The sequence below is a fragment of the Nicotiana tabacum genome, chromosome 10 (assembly GCF_000715075.1).
Source record: "Nicotiana tabacum cultivar K326 chromosome 10, ASM71507v2, whole genome shotgun sequence".
Classification (NCBI taxonomy): Eukaryota; Viridiplantae; Streptophyta; class Magnoliopsida; order Solanales; family Solanaceae; genus Nicotiana; species Nicotiana tabacum.
This window is the reverse complement of record NC_134089.1, coordinates 107,645,726-107,661,878: the sequence shown is the minus strand read 5'-3', so window position 1 is coordinate 107,661,878 and position 16,153 is coordinate 107,645,726. Positions and strand designations below refer to the sequence as shown.

The following is a 16,153-nucleotide window of genomic DNA, read 5'->3' as shown; positions in this document are numbered from 1 at the left end:
AGCTAACCGAACCATCGGAATTCACATCCGAGCCCTCTAACTCATAAGTCAACGTCCGGTTGACTTTTCCAACTTAAGCCTTTTTAAAAGAGACTAAGTGTCTCATTTTATCAAAACCACTCCAACTCAACTCTATTACACAAGATACAGACAATGAAGCATAAAGAAGCTGAAAATAGGAAAAACGGAGCGGTAACTCATGAGACGACGGGTCGGGTCATCACATAAAAGGTGAAGAACGTAGGTCCCACATTCGAGTAGAGCTTCGTATTATTGTTGATTCACACTTCCGGGTCAAAATTTCAATCTATTTGCTTTCCGAAAATTCAAAATCGAGGTATTTCGATTTATTTTAAGTTGAAACTTTTATAATAATACACATTATTTGATTTGTATGTGTTCTATTTGGATTTGTGTTTTATTTTTTTCGAAACTAGCATGTTAAATTTATCCGGATTTAATATTAGTGTATAAAAAAATATAAATTTGTCAAATAAATTTGTCTGTTAATATCCTGATTTATATATATGTATTTTCATGTCGTTTTGTGTTTTATTTGCAATTAAATTTATTTGTTGTTTATGTTTAGTTTAGATTATTTTTTAACATAGTAAAATCTAGATCTTTTTAGCATAGTAAAACGTAGATCCTTTTAGCGTAGTGAAATTTAGAGCCTTGTAGCGTAGTAATGTGTAGTATTTTAGCTTAGAATTCCTTTTGTTTAAGTATCTTATGCTGGTAGTTGAAAATGCAAACTTTGTACAATTAAGTTAATAATTGTATCAACACACATAATTAGTAATTTGTACAATTAATTTATTAAAAAATATGAATTTAAATTATAAAAAAACACATAATTATTAATGATAGTTTGGTGCCACTGGGCCTCAAAATATCGAGCCCGGAATCCATAGGTATATATATATATATATATAATTTGTACAATTAAGTTATTAAAAAATATGAATTTAAATTATAAAAAAATACATAGCATAGTAATGTGTAGTATTTTAGTTTAGAATTCATTTTGTTTAAGTATCTTATACTGGTAGTTGAAAATGCAAACTTTGTACAATTAAGTTAATAATTGTTTTAACACACATAATTAATAATTTGTACAATTAAGTTATTAAAAAATATGAATTTAAATTATAAAAAAATACATAATTATTAATGATAGTTTGGTGCCACTGGGCCTCAAAATATCGAGCCCGGAACCCATAGGTATATATATATAATTTGTACAATTAAGTTATTAAAAAATATGAATTTACAGTTGACGACATGGACGCGACTATACATCCCGACCCTCGGACGTTGGATCTATTAGCCCTACAGCCCCAACATAGATCCGAGTATATATGGGACGGACAGTTGCTTACGCAAACTTTCCAGGCCAGGAGAGTGGATCTATTGTGGGAGTTTTTGAGTCCTCCCCGCGTTCTACATCCCCGCATGGTCCATTACTTGGAGGAGATGATATTATATAGGATTATTAGGATTGGCCGGATACAACTCGACTATGTTTTGATCACGGCCTTGATTGAACGATGGCGACCGGAGATGCACACTTTCCATCTGTCCATCGGCGAGGCCACCATCACACTCCAGGATGTTGGGATTTTATATGGCCTGTCCGTTGATGGCTTGCCAGTTTTACTGCCTGCGACCATGAGATATTATTCGCGGCAGGCATATTGGGATATGCTACACATGCTCACGAGTTTCATGCCGGAGGACGAGGAGGTAGTATCTGGGTCCAGTCGTATGCAGTTTGTTCCCATTAGAGACCACCTGGTGCAGATCCACCATACTATCACCGACGAGTTAGCGGAGGTGGATGTACAGGGATATACGAGGCTACTATTGCTCCTTCTATTTGAGGGGGTCTTGTTCCTGAACACTTCGGGGAACCTAGTGAGCCTCCGTTTTCTGCATCATATTGCTCGGTTCGAGGATACAACCATCTACAACTCTCATATTTGTACAGGCAGATGTGTCGGGCTTGCATCGGCACACAGAGAGACGTTGGTGGCTTTCTGCCGCTTCTACAGGTGACAACATATTCAAATAATATGTCCATTAGTTACAATTCTACCTAGTTATAGTTAATCTTATACTTTACGTCAACTTTGTATGTTAGGTTTGGGTCTGGGAGCGATTTCTGCAGTTTCAGCCACCTCTACCACAACTACCGGCTAATGTAGAAATTCCGCAACTCCCTCTAGCCTGTAGGTGGGTTATGCGTCGTACTCTTGCACGAGAGTATGATGCCCATCATAATCTCCCCCTCTACAAGGATGTGTTGGATCTGCTGGAGGACACACGGGTGAATATCTAACAAAACTTACCTGTTATAGATTAACTTAGTGTTACGCATACTAACGGTTTGTGTTCTTATTTGATAGTTCATCTGGACGTCGTACAACGATGAGGTGATCGGTACCTTGCCAGCGTATTGCACGTTCATCCGACATAGTTGGACGACTTCTGTCCCGCTCATATGCCTCGATATTGTCAAGCATCATGCCTCCGAGCGGGTATTTCATCTGTTTGGCCTGCCGCAGCCTATACCGACTCCCCTTGCATGGCATGCTTTACATTATGAGAGGGATGATCGGTCCAGGGTAGACGACACATTTATGGTATACTTGGGACAGGCGAGGGGACTTGACCCCACCTCTGCAGCACTTTCCTATTCAACGTTATATGGCATGGTACCGCACTATTTCCCGACTTTTTATCGGGAACCCAGTTCATCAGGCACACGGCCGGTACGTCCCATACGCCGGGAGACACGAGGCCCTGGTATGTTTTCTATTATTATTAATTATATACCTGTAATTTAGTGTCAAATATGTAGTTTATATTTTTTACTTTGTGCAGGCGATTGGATTGCATACCATCTATCATATGGGGTAGCAGATGCAGAGTCATGTCCACAATCCTATGGCCATGCAGGAGTATAGTCGTCGATTCATGGATGTGGCTGCCCAGAAACTACAGCGAGCCCGATCGGATCAGCGTTTGGCACACGAGGCTGATTGTATGGACCCAGCGCAGTACCATCGAGGTCGTGGTATCCCACGAGCTGGAGGTGCCTGACGAGTTGGTGGTGCCAGACGACGTGGTCATGGGCGAAGAGAAGGTAGTCCCAACAAGGGGGCGTTGAGGCTCCTGCTGATGATGTTGTTGCTGATATGGCAAGTGGCATGCATGAGACGGACATGCCGTCTTATAGCTTTGGAATTTATCGCACTCCAGTGCTATCGTAGGTGACCCCATCGGGTCAATTATTGATCACGGGCTTGGATATTCAAGGAATGGATTGGGGTAGATACTTCCCAAGCCCGTCTACCACTGTTCAGGATCGACCGACCCGAGATTTTTATAGTGGGCATCGACTGAGTTATGGCTGCACATCACATGCGCAAGTGTGAGTTTATTAGTATTGAATTTGAATTTATTTTAACTGTAACTTATTTATTTTCTTTAACTTTATTAATTTCCTTTGTAAGGCTTCATGCGATGCTGCGACAGATGGCTACATTCAGGATCTAGACACGAGGATGGTAAGACAATATAAATTGTTGTGAATTGTTATGTAGTTTTCTATACTAAGTTTCATATTATTATGTAGCCTTCTACTGGAGCTGACAGCACCACCGGTACATGTCATCGTGCGCCGCATCCGGCTATAAGGAGACGACTTGATGATGATGATCCTGATAGCGTACCCGGGCGGGAGGGGATGCGCCTTAGGCCAACAGCTGCATTGAGACACACCGGATGCGGGACACATTGATTCGGCCTTCCCTTTTTTTTATTTGGTGTAAACAATATTTTTGTATACATTAACAACAATATTTAATCGAATATGCCCATTACTTTTTTTAGTTCTCCATTATTTTGATAGTTTCATAAAATAAATTTAGAACAACACAAGCACTTAAACTTAGCTTCCACTTCAATTAAAATAAAATTTAGTACAACAAACAAGGAAAACATTACTACAGCACAAACACAAACACAAACACAAACACAAACATAGCAGGCCAACATAATAAAACTACATGAAATATGAAAAATACACTAAATACATACATGCCAATGTTTAGCCCCGGTTGCCATTTATTCTTCGCTCCAACCACTTAAATCGTTCTTCCAGTTGTTTTTTTTCTTCTTTTACCTCTTTCAGTTTCGCCTTCACCTCCGCAAGTTCCCGTTTATATTTTTTTTACGTTCCTTTTGTGCTTCAAAATTCCATTGTGTTTTCCATTTTTCTTCTCTCACCTCCTTCAGGTTCGCCCTCAAGTCTGCAATAATTCTATTGCTTTCTTTTTCATGTTCCCGTTGTCTTAAACACATATTATGAAGAAACTGCAGTTGTTCTCTGTAACATTCCTGATAACATGGTTCATCAACCCATTCCTCAAAATCACAAATAGGTTCACCGGGAACCTTGTAAAACTGGTTCATACAGTGCTAGTAGCGGCGTCCAACTTCACTACCGGTCCCAACAATTTTGCCTCAAGCATGCTTTTCCACAGTTGCACTTTGGTGGACGAAGAGGTTGAGCCATTTGTGAAATATTTTCTTTTAGTAAAAAAAAAAACCTTACTTTTAATGAAATATTTGCTTTTAGTAAATTTTGAGCACACAAAATAACTACAATTAGCCCGTTATTTATAGGCGGGACAACACACACATAACGTACTATCTAATGGAGCTATATTTTGCATGTTAAATATCATGATGGTGACAAGACAACTTTATGTCAGTTGGTCAGCTTTTTCAGTTCGACAAGACAATACACATATAACGTACTATCTAATGGCGCTATATTTTGCGTGTTAAATATCATGATGTTGATAAGACAACTTTATGTCAGCTGGTCAGCTTTTTTAGTTCGACAAGAGAACACACACATAATGTACTATCTAATGGCGCTATATTTTGCGTGTTAAATATCATGATGTTGACAAGACAACTTTATGTCAGCTGGTCAGTTTTTTCAGTTCGACAAGACAACACACACATAATAAATATACGGATAATTTTATTAAATTATTATTTAAATAGGTAAAATGGGAAAGTACAAATCATAATTAACAAGCATAATTTTATTTCATAAATCTTGCAATATAGACATAACAACTAATTATTACAACATCAACTCATGGGTAGTTAGGTACACTAGAAGAACACCCACCTCGAGCTTGATTACTGTTGCCACCGAAAGGACATTTTCTACGGTCGTGTTCTGTTTGCGAGCGTATACCACATTTGCGCGCATAAACGGTATCACTAACATCCATTTGGTTTCGTATACGTGTTCTCTTCTGCACCTGTCTTTTACGCAAATAGGACTTGTTACACACCATTTTAAATGGTTCCGGAGGCCAATAATGCTCAGTACCCACTGGCTGCAACTGACCACTATATGTGTTTAGGTACTTGGAAACACTATATTGTTGATCAACATAGTTGGTCTCCGCATAACCAACACGTTGAAAACACTTGATGGCATGTGAGCAAGGCATGTGGTAGATGGACCATTTCCCATGGGAGCATAACCTTGCAGATTCATTTACAGTATGTACATTATTACCCCAATTATTATGAATAGCGGTGCGAAGTTCAAAAATACCTCTTTCGTTATCATACTGCAAAAATGAATGCCAATATGCTCGCCGTCTGTATTTCTCAAATCTCTTCATAGGCACTGGCATAAATTCAACACCCCTCTCCATCAATTCCATTACAGCTGCAGACCGTTCAACAAACCTCTCCGCCATCCGCTTGAACGACATCCGCACCATGGCTGTGATAGGCAATCCTCTTGCCAACTTCAATAACCCGTTGAAGGACTCTAACACGTTTGTAGTAAGAATTCCCCAACGTCTGCCACTATTCGCATGCAACGTCCACTTTTCAGGGACATGTCGCATTAACCAACGATAGGCTGCTTCGTCTTCTTACCTGATAGAAACCATATGCCTCCGGAATTTATGTTGTTGGTGGTCTGTTGCTGCCATCCACATCAAATCATGTAGATCCTTGTTGGGATGTGCCTTCTGGAAATTGGCCTTCAAGTGCCTCACACAGTAACGGTGGTATGCATAAGGTTCTTGCCATGCAGGCAAGTTCTCCACAGAACTTAATATACCACTGTGCCGAACAGATATTAGACAAATACCTGAACGCTGTTTGACAACGTGCTCTTTCAGGTGGTTCAAAAACAGCGTCCACGTCTCTGTGCTTTCATTGGCACAAACAGCAATAGCTAGAGGAAATATCTCTCCATTAGCATCCACTGCCACGGCTATCAATAGCTTGATATCGTACTTTCCATAGACATGAGTTCCGTCTATGGATATTACGGGAGGGCAATGCGAAAAATCATCAATTGCTGGCTTAAACGCCTAGAACACGTAACTGAATATATATTCTGATTTACCTGGAATCCGCTCAAGCTTCCATTCAACAACCGTACCTGGGTTAAATTGCTGCAGTGCAGCCATGTACCTAGGCAGATCTGCAAATGACTTATCCCAGTTACCATCGACTATTTCAAATGCTCTTTTGCACCCGAGATATGCCTTTCTTTTAGTAATTGCATGGCCATGTTCCTGGTGGACTGTTGTAATGCACTCTTTGATTTTATACCTTATGGACGCTTCGAGGTGCGGAATAAGTACAAGAGAAATCAAGTCAATATCCAAGTTGAAGTGATACCTGTTGAATGTGTCCATTTCACATGTGTGGGTGGGAATGTATTTACCCACTTTCCACATACCTGTCTTCTTCTTGGTCGTATGCAACATCCAATTACATGGCCAAAACCACCTGCGGCAAACAACCTTGTATACCATCGGACTTGACTCCCATACCTGTATCTCACGACACTCTTTTACGTTGTGTATTTTACAAGCCATGCTTAAGCGCGCTTTATCAGGAAAAAGCATCCCCTTTGCAAGCACCGTTGGTCTAGACTCATCCCACATTGTTGTCCGGATTTCATCAAAATCCCTTATGAGAGCTTCCACATCCGACACGGTGGGCAAGTTATCAATGTAAGGAATCTCCCTTGAATGAAATGGCACTTTGGACTCGTACACTCTTCGTCTAGGGGGTCTCTCTTTAAATCAGGTCCTTCCTCCTCATCCTGCTCATCATCATCCTCACGAGGAAAGGGTGTCTCATCTCCGGATTAATCGGCATTGTTATCGTAATCACTGTTCTGTTCCTCACTCTGTGCATCTGCCAGATCCCGATGTGATACGTCGTTTTCGGTCAATTTAGTGAGTACGGGTGGTTCAACTTGCTCGTTTTCACTACACAACCAACAAAAATATAAGCTACTGAATTAATAAATGCTTTTCATATGGCTATATCACTTCAATTACTAGTCGTAATGTGATGAAATTCCATGATGGACATTTTTCAATTAGGTGATGACTACTAGATGGGCCACTTGTGAAATTCATATCTGGCCGGTACCCCTATTAAATATATGAGCGTTAATACAAATTCAATATGCCAAAAATATACATAATTAACACAAATGAAAATTGAAGTTTACTACTCGTCTTGTGAATTATGGAAAGCAGGGTATAAATTATTTTCTCAATGCTCATTTGCCGGCAGTGATAAGTTTAAATCAAGAAAAACTCTTTCATCCGGAACCTGTCCGACAAAAACTGTTCCAGAATAACCACCCGATGACTGGGGGTTATCTCTACTACACACAACCTCGTTTATTGGAACGTCTTCGACCTTCACGTACATCTCCAACATTGTGATTACAAGAAATACCCGACATTCGTCCGGAGTCCTCAGAAAATCACTCAAAGTTTCATCATCGTCGATGTTAAACTCTGAGTAAAAAGCAACCCCTTGTGGAGTGACGGAATACGAATATCTTCCAGTTACTTTAAGTATCACTGAACGTTTCCTCACACTCATTTTTTTGCATAACAACGATATCAATTTATCGTACTCCATTGTAAATGGCAATTTAGCATGACACCGAGCAGGTAAACTATAGCCCACAGAGTTATTCTCCATCACAACCTAACCCCCTCCTCCAAACAGCAAAAGCTAGATGAAATATCTGTCCATTAGCATCGACTGCCACGGCTATCAATAGCTTGATATCGTACTTTCCATAGACATGAGTTCCGTCTATGGATATTACGGGCAGGCAATGCAAAAAATCATCAATTCCTCGCTTAAACGCCCAGAATATGTAATTGAATATATATTATGGTTTACCTGGAATCCGCTCAAGCTTCCATTCAACAACCGTCCCGGGGTTAAATTGCTACAGTGCAGCCATGTACCTAGGTAGATCTGCAAATGACTTATACTATATACCATAGACTATTTCAAATGCTCTTTTGCGCCCGAGATATGCCTTTATTTTAGTAATTGTATGGCCATGTTCCTGGTGGACTGCTGTAATGTACTCTTTGATTTTATACCTTATGGCCGCTTCGAGGTGCGGAATAAGTATAAGAGAAATCAAGTCAATATCCAAGTTGAAGTGATTCCCGTTGAATGTGTCAATTTCACATGTGTGGGTGGGAATGTATTTACCCACTTTCTACATACCTATCTTCTTCTTGGTCGCACGCAACATCCAATTACATGGTCAAAACCACATATGGCAAACAACCTTGTATACCATCGGACTTGACTCCGATACCTGTATCTCACGACACTTTTTTACGTTGTGCATTTTACAAGCCCTGCTTAAACGTGCTTTATCAGGAAAAAAACATCCCCTTTGCAAGCACCATTGGTCTAGACTCATCCCACATTGCTGCCCGGATTTCATCAAAATCCCTTGTGAGAGTTTCCACATCCGACACGGTGGGTAAGTTATCAATGTAAGGAATATCCCTTGAATGAAACGGCACTTCGAACTCGTACACTCTTCGTCTAGGGGGTCTCTCTTTAAATCAGGTCCTTCCTCCTCATCCTGCTCATCACCATCCTCACCAGGAAAGGGTGTCTTGTCTCCGGATTCATCGACATTGTTATCGTAATCACTTTTCTGTTCCTCACTCTGTGCATCTGCCAGATCCCGTTGTAATACGTCATTTTCGGTCAATTGAGTGAGTACGGGTGGTTCAACTTGCTCGTTTTCACTGCACAACCAACAAAAATATAAGCTACTCAATTAATAAATGCTTTCCATATGGCTATATCACTTCACTTATAAGTCGTAATGTGATGAAATTTCATGATGGACGTTTTCAATTAGGTGATGACTATCGGATGGGCCACTTGTAAAATTCATATTTGGCTGGTACTCCCTATTAAATATATGAGCGTTAATACAAATTCAATACGCCAAAAATATACATAATTAACACAAATGAAAATTGAAGTTTACTACTCGTCTTGTGAATTATGGAAAACAGGGTATAAATTATTTTCTCGTTGCTCATTCGCCGATGGTGATAAGTTTAATTCAAGTAAAACTCTTTCATCTGGAACCTGTCCGACAAAAACTGCTCCAGAATAACCACCCGATGACTGGGGGTTATCTCTACTACGCACAACCTCGTTTTTTGGAACGTCTTCGACCTTCACGTACATCTCCAACATTGTGATTACAAGAAATACCCGACATTCGTCCGGAGTCCTCAGAAAATCACTCAAAGTTTCATCATCGTCGATGTTAAACTCCGAGTAAAAAGCAACCCCTTGCAAAGTGACGGAATACGGATATCTTTCGGTTAGTTTAAATATCACTGAACATTTCCTCACACTCATTTTTTTGTATAACAACGATATCAATTTATCGTACTCCATTGTAAGCGGCAATTTAACATGACACCGAGCAGGTAAACTGTAGCCCATAGAGTTATTCTCCATCACAACCGCATTCCCCCCTCCCCCCAATATAATGAAACTTTTATTCTACGCTCTTCAGACATAATGAAAAAATGCCGGAGAATTTAACAATAATAAAAGTTTCAACAAGAGTTAAAATTTTTTTTGAATGAATTTCTATACAATCCTAACCTCTTTATATAGGAAATGGCTAGCCGGGAATTTTTTTATATATATAGCGCCCAAAAAATGGGCACTATACGCTTTTGAATTATTGAAGTCATGAATTATTGATGGGGCCAGGAAAAAAGAGTATAGAGCCAAAATACTGGACGCTATACCTGGGCGTTCAGCTTTTTCAGTATAGTGCCAAAATACTAGGCGTTATACATTAACGACACAGTTAACGTTAATGTATAGCGCAAAGTATTTTGGTACTATATATAAAAATGTCATCTTTTTTTTCTACCTATTTATGTATTTTGAGTCCAAGAACTACAATTGGATTCCGGACTTGTGCGCCACTAAATCCTCAATTATTTGTTCCCACTATGACAAAAAATTTGGCTCCAAATAGCGACTTATAGAGAGTCGCCACTGATGGTATTTGGGGCGATAGGGTCGCCTCTAATAGTGTAAGTATCTGATATTTAAAATAAAAAACTAAATACTACCTAAGATTGTCTCGTTTAATAAAAGAAGGCCGAAGACGGTCCCTTCCTTCTTCCCTCTTCTCTTTTCTCTCTGCAAAAGCCATTGAAACCTAATGTATGAAACCCAAATTCTTCTTCCAAATTCCCAAATTAAATCTTTCACTTTTGTTTAATCACAAGATGTGAACCTACTTTATGAAACCCAAAAGCCCTAACACCATTTGTATTTTAAGATTGTACTCAAATAAGGTAATGTATTCAAACCCCAAATCCTTTTGGGTGTTAAATGCAGTTAGCAAGAGTGACTATTTCATCACATTCACCTCTAATTTATTTAACCCATTTGAAATCTACAGGAGTAGAAAGCAATTTTTCCAACAATATCATCGTGTAAAGCCCTTCTCGGTGTTGACGATCTCTTTGCTGGGTAAGTTATTTTTATTGAAATTCTAAACTTTTTGGTGATTGCATGTTTGGTATTCCTCTCAAAATTCTGAAATGAGATGTTGTGTGGTATGGGTCTGTTATTTTTCCTGATATTTTTCGACAAAATTCCATAGAGCAGTTTTTTACGCGATTCTTTGTTGTGTGGTATGCCCTAAGTTTCTTATTTCTGAGAGTGAAAAAAACCACTGCCTTATGGGTAGATATGATACTGCTCTTGCTGCACAAACAATTGATTTTCTGCGCAAGAAAATCTCTGCCTTATGGGTTTTAGTTGTTGGACTTTTCAAGAGTTATGTCTGTAACTCTTTTCTGATACATTGTGTGATGCTTGGTATTTTGATATGTATTTTAATTAGAAGGTTGCCCTATTGCTTTTTAGAATTAAAACCAAAAACTGCTCTTCTCTGTTCTCACAAAGCTCAATTGAAGTATATTTGGGAAATATTTTGTTCTTCATAGGCCTTCCGAACTAAAATTAGTAGGTCCACACTGGTCAAGGCAAAATCGTTATTAGCAGAATTAGGCTTATTTTATGCACAAATATAACACTATGCTAGGATAGAGAACATACAGAGTTGAAACTGGCAGCGGTAGCCTCTTCAGTGTCATCTTCAGGTAAAATGCCAATTTCAACAAGTTCCAGTAGCTCTTTCCTAGATATGTTCCAGTCTTGCTCCCTTTGTTCATCAAATTTCTACCAAAAAAGCTTGACGTTTTCCACTCCTTACTTTACAGTTCACGCTCATAAACACTACTATTTCTGAGCTGGTGCAGTATATTATTAACTAAGTATTTACTTTTAGCATAATCAAACTAATGTTTTAAACAATTTTCAGCTTGAAACGGGAAACGGGAAGAACAGAAATTGAATTTTATGTTTAATTAGTCTTTCCAGTTGGAAGGTTGGGGGCGCGATTTTCTTTAGCTGCTTCATAAATATCTCCTATAAATTCTATTCCTAAAAACCGGCAATCGTAGACTGCTTTTGTTTATCTATTATGACGGATGGAGGGCCCCAAATCGAGTGGCGGCTGGTTGCCCTTTAAATTATGTAGGTAGAAGAAACTATTAAATAGATAATGAGTAGGTGAATGAGGGCTGGAAGGAACGATTGGAAGGAGAACACCAGGAAAGTTATCTTTAAAAAAAAGAAAAGGAACAAGGCGAGAGTGGGAGGGCATGAACGAGAAGAATAGGTCAATGAGATAATAATCTGCGAGAGGTCATCTGATGTTGTTCGTGACAAGGAAAAAGAACTTGCTGTGGGAATGTTAGCTGTTCTTTCTCCTGGAAACATTATCCACGTTACCTTGTAAAACACGTGTTGATACATATATGGACCAAGAATAGCTAGTTTTAATTAGGCGGCGACAACTATTATGCATTTATAGATGAGCTTGATACGGTTCAAGTTTATGAAGAATGAAAGAATCCAGCCCCTTCTCCTCCTTGTCATCATCATTTATGTTTCTGTCGTAACACATTGACTTGATTTCTCGGGTTAAAATGAGACGTGAGACGCATTGATGTTGGAGTTTTTTTTCCCTTCCATTTGTCGCTTATGTGATCCGTGTATCTGTTGATTTATTGTTTTGTCTGGCGTATCTTTCTTCAGTTTTATACATTAATGCATTAACAAATCCTGGGTCGACGGTGAGAGCACTGTTGGCTATTAAGTGGTGCTTTATATGACCTTTAAAGTTAACTTAGGTATAGATAGACAAAGGATCTGTGAATGAAGCTAATTATATCTAATATGTGAGTATTACGGTTCATTTTCTATTTTACAATTTGGAAAGTACTAAACAACAGTAGCACCTACTTTAGAAAGCTTACAAACTATATACGGTTATTTTGTTTCATTTGTGAATTTTAGTGGGTGGCAGTCATGTCATTGTGGAAGTGATCGTAGAATACTTCATTGAATTTTGTTGATAGTTTGTATTTGCTAGCTCTTCTTTCTTCAGAAGAGCATCTACAGATGTAGATCAAGAAACAGCTTTTACTTATACTATTATTAGACTTCGTCTTAAGAGCTGCCAGTTGGAAGTGTTTTTGGGATCATCATTTCCTTATTTATCACCAATTGAAATATGATAATGAAACTAGAAATTCTGGGGAACTATAGGCTTCGTATTATAGGCTTATCATTTTTAAGCCCATGGTTCAGTATTATTATTGGTTGATGATGATATCAAAATCATACAACTCTTTCATTCATAACGTGTTATTCCTGCATTTCTTCTTCCTTTTTTGTTCTTTCCAGGGTTAGTCGGGGTTTCTTGCACACAGTCCCTAGAACCTCTTTGATTATATTAGTAATAGGTACCACCAAATTAATTACAACTGATTTGTTCTCTTGAGCCGAGGGTCTTTCGGAATCAGCCTCTCTACCCTTCGGGGTAGGGGTAAGGTCTGCGTACACACTACCCTCCCCAGACCCCATTAGTGGGATTTCACTGGGTTGTTGTTGTTGTTGTTGATTTGATGAGTCATTTGCCAATATAGGGTTGGTATGGTGCGTTTTATGAACAGAATGTGATTAAAATAGGTATGTAAAAATGATAATGGAGAAATTGTGTGGTGGATCCACAATCCCAACAAATTCATGTAATATTCTTAAATCACTGAGATGAGTCGAAAGTTGCAAGAAGAACATGAACAAATGGATGCCGAATTAAAAAGTAACATGGAACAAGAGTGCAAAGGAAGTTGGAAGAGAAACTTGAGCACGTGAATACGGAAGTAGACAACCGGATCAGTGTAGAAGTAGCCAAGAGGATTCAAGAACAACTTGCTGCTATCATGACTGGAATGCAACAGGTGATCTACTCTTAATGTTTTTGTACTCTTCTTACTCTTCCTTCAGTGTATTTAGTTCACTATAAAATGTCAACCAACACATATGTATCTAGCATTATACAATTGATATTTATGTTACCATCAGCCCTTTTTTAGTTCATTACTGCCATCAGTCCAATATTTCTAAAAGGCTAATATTAGTTCATTTCTTGCGCTCATTGTGCTGGTTCGTGTTTGTCAATGCTAGACTTGAGATTCTTTTTTGGATAAGTCTTCATAGTATTAGCAAAAAGCTAGCCATTTCTCCTTCTCCTATGTTTTCAAACAACTTTGGTTGGATTTTGGAGGATCCAAATATTCCTACAGTTGGATAGTTATAGATAAATTTACTTTCTACACCAAAGTAGTTGCATATAGCTTTTGCAATTCGATGTAGTACCCTTGTTGAAGGCTATATAAACATTTTGTTGATGCTATATAAACATTGTGTTGATCCAGTATCATTGAAGGCTATATAAACAGACCTACTGTGTTGCTGCCTTTACTGTGATGCTTTCAAACTATTCTGTCTTCATTTGCTGTAGTTCCTTGAAATTGTTCCAGAACCTTGAAGAGTTCAGCTATCCTACTTTAGAAATCTTCTGAAGTTAATGTTCTTATATGTATCTTTTTTCACCTTGATCTTCTAACAATGTGAAGTTAAGTTAATGTTCCAGAACCTTGATTGTTAATGTTCTTATAACAATCTTCAAGCTCTAACAATGTGATCTTCTATTTGTTTCTTTAATAATAGGGACAAGGTTCTTAAACAGTGGTGACAATGAAGGAGGAGCTTGAAGCTAAGGCACTCAATGTTTTACTTTTTGGTTATATATGACAACGAAGTATTACGTAGTATATATATGCGGAGGAACTTAAAGGTTAAGGCACTCAATATTTTGCTTTTTGGTTATATGTATATGCGTACAATGAAAATGAAGTATTACATAGTGTATATGCGGAGGAGCTTGAAGCTAAGGCACTCAATATCTTGCATTTTGGTTATATGTATATGCGTACAATGAAAATGAAGTATTGCATAGTATATATGTAATTGAACTTTTAGTAATGGAAGTGTTTAGTATTTGGTTTAGGAAATTCTTTTGGTGTTTATTAAATACTGTTAGATGATCTTAAACTTATATATTAATGTAAACTCTAGTATTCAGTTGCTACTAGAGTAATATTAATGGCGAGTTTCAGTTGCCACAAAAATCACTATTCAGTAGCGTTATTAGAGTTGCCACTGATGGCAAATCATTTTTGTGGCAATTAAGTCGCCACTAAATGTCACTCTACAGTAGCGCTATTAGAGTTGCCACTAATGGAAAATTATTTTTGTGGCAATTAAGTCGCCACTAAATGCCAGTCTTCAGTAGCGGTATTAGAGTTGCCACGGATGGCTAACCATTTTTGTGGCGACTAAGTCGCCACTAAATATCACTCTACAGTAGCGCTTTTAGAGTTGCCATAGATGATTAACTATTTTTGTGGCGACTAAGTTGCCACTAAATGTTACTTTTCAGTAGCGACTTCGATAAAATCAGTCTAGTGGAACTCTTTCTTGTGGCGAGTACATCAAGTTTTTGTAGCGACAATGTCGTCACAAAAGGTATACATTCTGTGGTGACCTCATGTTGTCGTCACTAGTAACATTCAGTAATGGAAGTACTTGCAGCAGTTCCAAAGTCGCTACTGTACACATTTAGTGCCGCCAAATTATCTGTTTAGCCTGTCCCTTTCCCCGTTCCTAATATACTATCTTCCTGTCTTAACTGCTACATGCTTATTGGTGCTTCTATGTTTAATGGCTTCTTGTTAGACGTTGTTTTCTTTATTGAAGGTAGTAATTGTTCCGCAGTCTCATTGTGTTACATTATTGGTTTAAGTTGGTTTATCGGTGTATCATGGTATATTTTTGTTGGTCTCGCTGTGTAGTAGTAATTGAGTGAAGTTTTATAAGTGTATAGCTTTCTATTTGCTTTGTTTTGAGGCATAAATATTGTAGAGGATTTTGAGCTAAATTATGAAATACTTGTTCTTATTATGTGATTGGTACTGATATGGTGGGATCGGGTTGCACGTCGCAACAAGAGGAATAAGGGTGATATATTGAGGAGGAATAAGAGTGAAATGTGATTGTCTGGTAGGATTGGGTTGCGCGCCGCAATAGGAGTAATAAGGGTGGATTGGTGGGATCGGGTTGCACGCTGCAACATGAGGAATAAGGGTGATATATTGAGGAGTAATAAGGGTGGATTTATGAGATCGGGTTGCACGCCGCAAAAATCACATTGACCAGAAAATACAATTTTTTGGTAGTATTTGTTGTTCCACATTTTTTATTTTTTATTTTTAGTCTAATA

General features: G+C 38.4%; 1 long non-coding RNA gene across 2 annotated transcripts; it reads left to right on the top strand.

The window, feature by feature from the left end:
* The first annotated feature begins 10,528 nt into the window (after positions 1 to 10,528).
* LOC107799801 (uncharacterized) lies at positions 10,529 to 14,880 on the top strand. 2 transcript variants are annotated; one of them, XR_001651219.2, is made up of 4 exons: positions 10,529 to 10,748; positions 10,856 to 10,926; positions 13,213 to 13,769; positions 14,542 to 14,880. It is a non-coding gene; the product is annotated as an uncharacterized LOC107799801 (long non-coding RNA). The 2 variants fall into 2 exon arrangements; XR_001651218.2 differs by having other exon boundaries at positions 10,539 to 10,748; positions 13,498 to 13,769.
* Positions 14,881 to 16,153: the final 1,273 nt, after the last annotated feature.